The sequence below is a fragment of the Electrophorus electricus genome, chromosome 1 (genome assembly GCF_041902795.1).
Source record: "Electrophorus electricus isolate QZ-2024a chromosome 1, ASM4190279v1, whole genome shotgun sequence".
Lineage (NCBI taxonomy): Eukaryota > Metazoa > Chordata > Actinopteri > Gymnotiformes > Gymnotidae > Electrophorus > Electrophorus electricus.
Genome location: NC_137497.1, coordinates 39,001,665 through 39,010,935, shown reverse-complemented (window position 1 = coordinate 39,010,935; position 9,271 = coordinate 39,001,665).

The window sequence follows — 9,271 nt, the reverse complement described above, 5'->3', positions numbered from 1 at the left end:
TTGGATGTCTGGCCATGGGATGACTGTAGCATTGCTGGGATTCATATCTGGGTCCTTGTATTGTCAATTGCCCTGCTCCAGAACTACATGATAAATGTTTTATGAGGTGTTTTATGCTAGGTTTTTATACTGAAATGTTACTAGTGCTCTGTGCTGTGTAATACAGTAAAAATGGACACGTTATCACCTTTATACTGAACTCGGGCTCATGTGTAAATGTTATCAGCCCACCTGCTACCATGTTTAATATCAGTATCATCCTCTAAGGATCAGGTGGGGAATTAAAATAAAGGCACCACATCACCTCTTGCTCCAATTAAAGCTCAGCGTTAAATGAATGTGAGTATGGAGGCTGGCTGGCTAGCAGTGATGACCTAATCTCACATGAACTAACGTGTGCTTATTAGGTTAGAAGCAGCAGCAATGTGTCTTACCACTTTGCTGAGACAAGGCCAATGCAATCTGCTGAATGGAATTAGATTGTCATTGATGTTCCAGGGTGAGTAGCAACAACAGATCGATGGAAAATTACCCAGTATTGTGTGTGTGTGTGTGTGTGTGTGTGTGTGTGTGTGTGTGTGTGTGTGTGTGTGTGTGTGTGTGTGCGCGTGTGTGTGTAGATGTTAAAAGTGGTGGGTCTTGCACTAGGAAGAGTGTGGATGAAGAAAGTTCTGTTCTTTCTGGTTCTCTTCCGCTTGGAGCTAACACTATAGTTACAGAGAGGAAGGATGAGGGAGAGAGAGGGAGAGCGACAGAGAGAGAGAGAGAGAGAGAGAGAGAGAGAGAGAGAGAGAGAGAGAGAGAGAGAGAGGGAGGGAGGGTGAGACAAAAAAAAGAACAATTCCAGTACAACACTAATGGTCCACATCGTGCCAATAAAATAAAAAATGGCTCTTTTAGTTCAGTCAATAGAGAGTAAATGAAAATGTAACCTTTCATTAAATGTGCTTCTATGATGTCTCTTCCACTTGTTGGCTGTTCTGTTTCAGTTTGCTCCTTTTCTCAATTTAACGGTAGATGTGTATGTTAATGTCTCCAAGCAGGCCTTGTGATTAGGTTAATGGTATAGCTGAGTGACGTTTTCTCCTGTGGTTCCGTGTTAGATTATGCCAACAGAGCAGCAGACCCATACAGCCTCCTGCAGTGGCACACGACTGGCCAAATATAGCCAATAAACTTTACTACATCTATAAATCAAGGGGCATATAGGAACTCCACTATGTGCAAAAAGGCCATAGCTGTTTGGATGAGACATTCATTCAGTTTTAATATAATAATGATATGAATAATAGTAATAATAATAATAGCTTCATATGGATTCTCCTTGGGAAGATGCTTTAAACACACAGCCTGTAGGACAACGTGTGTAGGTCAGCTGATGAAATCCCTCTGGTCACCACATTAAACCCGTTTTAGCTGCACTCTGCTGCACTGCACTCCAAACATTCAAGATGAACCAGTTCAGTCGATTTTTATCAGCCTGTAATTTTAAGGGGAAAATTTAGCCACTCATGATTGAAGCTAATCCAGAACAGAGAATCCAGAGAAGGGGAGAGATGTAGAGGCAGGGGAAGAGACAGAGAGGGAGAAAGAGTGCACTGAATGCAGCGTTCTCAAAAATGAAAGTCAAACCTATAACCCGATTACAAACATTTGTTTATGTTTTTGTGCCCTATTTTATTATGTGCTTTCGCCTTTCTTAATGTTATGGGGACATACGGCATGGAGTCGCCAAACCGCTTATGACACATTTTCCTAAATGAGAGAGAACGAGAGAGAGAGGGTGATAAATCTGCAGGTATCCTTCGTGTGAGCTGAAAGGCTGAGGGCCCAGTTTTCACTGTGGCCAAGTTGCCCTTTTAATTAATTAGCCCTAGCAGGAAGTGCAGCCCATGGGGGCAGATCAGCCCCTCCGTGTGCTGCCAAGGTGAGAATGTCCTAAAGGTGGAAGGAGTGAGACAGGCCTCTGTAGATCCTTACGCAATAGGCACACAAGCCCACCATGCTGCTGGACACAATCAATCCCCGGGCAGCCCGGCATGCAAATCAGTACTTGCACTCGCCAGTATCCTGCTGTGGAGGACCCGGGCTGTGGCACATCAGAATAACATCCACATGACGAGCAGCGTGGCAGAGAGCAGGTGGAATGGGAAGAAATAATGTATGAATGGAATAGCGATGGGAGTGGTGTTGACCTTAGCTGTTTTTCGCCACCCGACCTGCTAGGTGCCATCCGCCACCCACCGTCTTGGAAGCAGTCCGAGCTCTGGTGCTCTTCGAGATGCCTGTAGGCATGGAGATGTAGATATTCGCACTTCAGAAATAACTCATAGATTTCTATTTGCATTCAAAGGCCAATCTGTAACAGCGGTGAAGATATTGGATGTTTGGGTTGACATGTGACCCCGTGTTTGCGTATGTGCATGCAAGTGCAAAATCTCCTCTTTGTTTTGGTTAAGAGAGATAGATAGAGTGAGAGGGAGAGAGAGGGAGAGAGAGAGAGAGAGAGAGAGAGAAAGAGAGAGAAACTTCTTTTTTTCCTTCTTTTTTTTGTTTCAAGTAATGAGTGAGTGCACCTTTTCCGCCCCAGGCCTTCATACACAATTTAGCCAGAAAGCCAGTGCGGATCATGATTTAGCTTTTGACACGACTGGCCCCTGGGCTACGGGAGACTAATACAGATATCTGACTCTCCCCCCACTGTGGAGCCAGAGGAGAGACAGCTCCCGAGCCCTTTTATTGACTAAATGATAAAGAGCTTTGTAATGATAAATAACAGTCATTTTATTGTGGAATTCCCAGAAAAGACACATACTACAAATATATATATATATATATATATATATATATATATATATATATATATATATATATATATATATATATATATATAAAAAACCATAGAATGTTACTGGCCTCTCTAAACTGGCACTGGGAAAGGTGGGAATGGAGAGAATGGAAAGAATTTGTTACAACTTTCTCCTGTTTCTCTGCCTTACAGGAGATGTTTAATTCAGTAATCAGATTCAGGCTGATTCAGAATGTTCATAAATGACTACCATTACACTTACAGCCTGAATATCACCACATCAGGACATTCACACACACCTGCATGCATGCACAGGTGCAAACATGCACACACGCACACACACACACACACACACACACACACACACACACACACACACACACACGTTCACATATACACTTATTTTGTGTGTATGTGTCTTGGATCACAACCATCAAAAATCTTTTCTATTCATATTTGGTAATTAACAGTACTAAATTACTGCACACAAATTGCACACACAGTTTACTGCATTACTACACAGAACCACACCCCAGGAATCAGTAGTATTTACTGCTAATAAATTCACTCCATAGATTGGAATGAAAACTGTTGGCATTCACACTATATTAAATTAAGTGTTATTATTCAATCAGAGGTGGTGTCAGTCACCATTTCCTTTAATAGACTATTCTGAATCTGAATCTGAATTTTGTTGGCAAAGAAAAGATCTACTGAGGAGCCTGTAAGTGAACAATCTAATGAGTGAGAAACACCTGGAAAGACACATCCAAGTTAGGCCAATTAGCACACATTACAGAGCTCACACTTTCTAATCAGTAGGGTATGGATAGCACTTATTTAAACAGAAGTCTGTAATGATCATACAGTGATTAAAAATAAAAAAGCAAAGTGTTTTAAAAATGGCATGGAAATGGGAGGAAAACAGCCTGGGAAGAGATCAGAGCTAAAGAGTATGAGGCCTACAAAAACAATACATTTTTCATTTGAAAAGCTTCATAACACATGACATAACAATAAAAACAACTGATTTTTCTCATTGAAATTAATCTGTAATTGTTAATTTTGTAGATTTTAAAATATTTTATATATTTGTGGCTGGTGTGTGTGTGTGTGTGGGGGGGGGGGGGGGGGGGGTTTCTGGGTGTGTGTAAAATGATGATGAATTTCAAGCCATTTTTTCCACATAGGTCTTACAAATATTCAGTGATCAAATGATTCGGTTGAACCAGAGGATCATTTTAATAGATCCACATTAATTATTGATTATTCTAATTAAATAAGGATAGAAATGTCTGCACAAGCATGACTAAATAAGCTTTTCAATATAAGTTTCTTAATGAGGAGAGCCTGTTAATGTCTTTATACTCTCTAAAACAACTTTCTACATAATTGTACTTGGGACTTTTTGACCCTTTTTACATATTAAACTCACTTTTCAAGGTGCCTTTCGAAGGTAGTATCAGTGAATAATGAGTTTGGAAATAAGCTCGTTAATTGACTCTTGGTAAATTTAGATTTTCTAGACCGACATATACATTTTCTCGCCTTTTAAATGTGAACTATTCCAGATAATAAAGTTATTAATCTTGCCCATATAGTAATTATCTCTGTAATTATGGTGTAATTGCACATACATCAAGGACACTTGCACATAAAGAGTAGCTCATCGCGGTTAGACCAAGCACAGTTGAAGTATCGGTCTTTGCGTACTTTACGCAGCTTTACACAGCTGCGTGGTGATGCAGTGACTCTGAAGCCCCCACACCCAGGACCGTAAACCTGCTAACAGGATAATGCTGGTTTAATTACCCTTGGTCAGCCCACTTACGAAGCCATCAGTGTTGCAGTCAATATCCCAGAAGATCCATTCATGCTCGGGCTGATGGTTAGCATGGGAGCATTTGCTGTGCGCTTTAGCCTAATTGATATCCTTATTTAGCAGGGGGCCATGGGGAGAGAAATGGAGTTCAATGGAGCAGTTTACAGTACAGAAAGCTGATCCCTAGACGAGAGCTCACTCATACCCAGTGTCACTCAGCTGTGCCATTTGTCCACATGAACATGCAGGTTTGGGGCTTGTAGAGGTTTGTTGCATGTGTCTTTACTTACTTGTTATTGTTTCACTGCAAATTCAGTCAAATGTAACTGAATAAGACCTTGAGCAGACTGCAGTGTCCCCATCTGACCTAAAGTCCCCTGCTAACACTTACTGACAACAAAAATATATGCAAGCACCTTGTGATATAGTTAGAAAACCCAGATCCATAGATGCATAAAAAGGATTCATATTCTTAGATCCACTGAATGCATATGCCTTATGCATTAGAATTAATCAAAGGGGACAATATAATGCACCATAAATGACTGCCGTTAAATATAACTGGGCTGGATTTCCAGACACAGATAAAACGGTTTGGGGCTTAATTACACAGCAGAGATTCTCCACTGAAAACCTGACAATCATTTCTGCATATATATGAAAGTCCCTCTCAGCATGATTATCTTAAAAGCTACTGTGTTTACACTTACTTCACTGATTACAGCTGTTTTGGACTTTCCTTTCACAATTAGCACACAAATTATTATTATTATTATTACTAGTAGTAGTAGTAGTAGTAGAAGTAATACTAGTATTGTTATTTTTGTTGTTGTAAACATTATGTTATTAAAACATTTTTCCTAAGTCTGCAGACTACATGTAGAAGCCTTGTTATAAATGGGTCGTATGAGTGCATTGGTGGTAAGAAGTGGGTGGAATGCCTTTATCTTTATAACAAAAGTGTCATGATTGCACTGCTGTCCTTAAACGCATATTTTATATTTTATTCGTACCCCAAAAAAATCAGTCCATGATTTTCCTGCTGCCGAGATGCGGTAACCTTCTACCAGAGAGACATGCGATATTGATATAAAGGGGGTTACCTGCACCTACCATGTCAGAGGTAATCATGTAAATAATATATGATGCCCAAGATCGGAGGTGGGGCGGCATGTGAGGTGTAGAAGAGTCGAAGGTGGGAGCAGTCTGACCAGAGGTTGCCAAAGATTCTTGCCAAAGAATAAGCAAAGTTTTTTTTAGTTCTTCAAACAATTGACTAAAAGCAAAAATAAATGAAAACTTATCATAGTGCCCTTAAAGTGGGTTTTTAGGCCTTGTGTGCTGAATTGAGACATCTCATTTTTAGTCAAAATTAATTAGCCCGGACCATGCGCAAAGTGTGAGGAGTCATAAAAAAATTATTTCTCATACTACAGCATATTTAGTATCAGAGCTTATGAGCTTCATACATATGTACATTTGGTTCATGTGTCTTTAAAAGTCAAAGCATCTTATTTAGCAACTCAAGCAAAGTGAACATGAAATGTGATGGTATTACTATAGTAATTTACAACATAAGTATAATTTAAAATGAAAAACATATTAAAAGTAAAGTCAATGAGTTTAAACATAATTTATAGTAACACCACAAGAAAGTTGCACATTTATCTATATGTTTCAGATTTCCTATGAGTGATATCATACATTCTATACCTCCAGGCTTGACTATTTGTCACAAGTTTGAGAGCCAAACAGCCACAAATGGCTTCCAATTTCCACAGAGTGTAGGCAGGCCATTTGTTTTACTGTCAGGATGAAGAAGAGCCCAAAATCGGAGTCGATAGTCATGTTTGATATGACCATTCGGAGACTGATTAAGGGTTCAATCAGGATGCAGAACCCAGGACCCAGGAAGCATGGCATGGGTGGGCCCTGGGCCCCACACATGCCATTAGCAGTAACGCTTGCACTGTTTTAAGGTAGAGAATAAGTTACTACTGAATTGACAACATGCTTATAACGCTCTGGGCCAGTTTACTGGATGCCAATTGTGTCGTACTTTGCTCAGTTCCCACTGACAATGTAATTTACGCTCACAGTCACTTTGTTCGAAACATAACTTCATTAAAAGCACTTCGTAGGCCCATCTGTTGCCATGCACAGCTTGTGTTAGCCATCCCATAGTCCTCCATCAGTGTGCATGCTCTAACCAGAGGCTTGCTGGTGACTGGATATTTTGGTGTGGGAAGCTACTCTCAGCTCAAATTGACAACACCTACAACCGTGTTGTGACCCTGCTCATGTGAAGGCTGTGTTTAGAAAGGACCCTCACCTAAACATTATCCCGTGAGCAGTGGTCCAGTGCTCAGAAACCAGAGGTAGAGAGCTGACAAACAGTGAATGATGGGCTATAGCCTAAAATTGTATAGAATGTGTCTATGGGACAGGTGTACCTCACAAAGAAGCACAGTAGAAGTGCATGGTACAAATACTGAGTACAGCTGAATGGTACAAATATTCTAAATAATCTGAATAAGGCAGAGACTAGCTTCACCATATATCATTAAAGCACTAGAGTTATCCATGGAAAATTTTTAGCCAAAGTGTGTATTTGGAATGCAGTATATGTAATATTCTGTGTAAAAAAAAAAAAAAAAAAAAAAAAAAAAAAAGTTAACTAAATGTTAACTAAATTACAGTGATATTTTTATTTACATGTGTGTAAGAGACAGTACCATTTCAGAAGTGTTTAACAAGTATAACAGCATGATTTCAGCTTTTTGCAAGATTTACAATGTCAGGATCTTAGAACGATTAAAATATTTCTGCTTCAATATTAGGTGAGCAATAACAAAAAATGAAAATAGATTTGTTAAAAATTCTTTATGTACTAAATATTATAACTTATTAGACTAGGGTTGGGTTGTTCTGGTGACTGAGAGATTATTAGATGATGCTTTTAATAATGTCTGATCTGCATCTCAGGCCTATCAGATATTATGGATTTTTGTTTTGATTTAATGTGGTTTAAACATGCCCTGTTCATATTTATGGATTGGAGAGCATTATTAAAAATGTATAAGACTGTATAAATTTGGATTCTAAGTACCATACATATTTATTCATGCAAAATGTTATTTATAAAACAAACAAAAAAAATGTAGGTAAAAGTTCTTGCATTAAGTTATAAAACATTTGTAAGTTAATAAAAATTGATTAAATTGAAACAAACTAATTTTATCCCACTGATGTCTGTGTAAACACTATCACTCTGCATTGTGCAACTGCTACAGAATTTTAAAACCTTTTGACCTTTCTCAGTCTCGACTCAAATAAAAGACATAACACCCAAAACACATACAGAAATGGCAGCCTAACAAAGTTACATCTGTCCACATTTTACAGGGACCATATCACAGAGGGCTGGCAATGCAATCGAAAATGTAGCCGGCACATAATACATAGCAGAAACCTAATGCATTTTTATTGCAGTCAAAAAGATTTATTTTCTTTTTGCTGTGTGGATGCAAGAGCTCTCACAGGGGATCACAACATCCAATTTCTGTACATTTCAACAAACATCAGTCATTATAAGTGGGACCACACAACAAATAATCATATATACACCATTACATCACATTCTGGTAATCATCATCTGACACTATCAGCTGCTATTTAGAGAAAGGAAAGAGAAGCCTTAGCAGCCATCAGCTTATTGAGTGGTAGATTTGTGTTACATCACTCCAGTTGAAGAAAGCCTCTCTTATTACTTATATTATTTATATTATAAGTAAATAATAACCAGGGATTTGGAGGGCTATAGCTCAAAGGAAGACACGCTGCCTCTGTCAGAACTTGCTAGAAGTAGCGACTAATTCCCAATCAGTTTCTGAAGATCCTGACATGAATGTCACTATTTGTGTAATCTGACAGACATTTCACTTATAAAAACTGACGCTATATTAAAATATTTGCTTTATCTGGGACGTGCCAAGTGAGCATTCTGTACAAATAGCTCCTGCGCACGAGAGCGAGCACTTGAATGCCTCACCGAGAACAGAGAGCAGGGTAAACTGCTGAAGTGTGGTAGAATTTCAGAAGTGCGGAGTATACTCACAAAAACATGGCTGTCAAAGTATGTAGGGTCTGTGAACAAGCACATGCGTGCCCTCTGGTCTCACGCGTACGCTTGGCCGGACACCCACCCTATATGTTTATGCGACTGTCAACCGCTAAAGAGTTAGGGAACGGAAAAAGTTTGTGTTTTCCTTCAAATCTTCTTTCCTCCCTTAAGGCTAATTGGAAACAGTCGAGACGAGCAGAGGTAAGCAGATGCAGCCGTGGGGGAAAGGCTTTCAGTATAACTTCAGATGCTGATCATTTTCCTGCCCCTTAGTGAGTCAGCTAGGCAACATGTTTTCTGCGTTTAGCCGTTTGTTGTTCATGGATCTTCTTAAGTGGCATTTTGTTGGGTTCCGTTCTGCAAATGGGAGTCTGTGTAGGACAAGCCTAATTCGCATTGCCACTCAAACTGTAGCGGTAACGAGGAACCAGTCATTCAATTTGCTTTATTGCTCTGAGGCAGATTTATCAGTAGTGCATCAGTGGATGGGAGGGGAAGTCCTCAGAGTGGCCAAGCA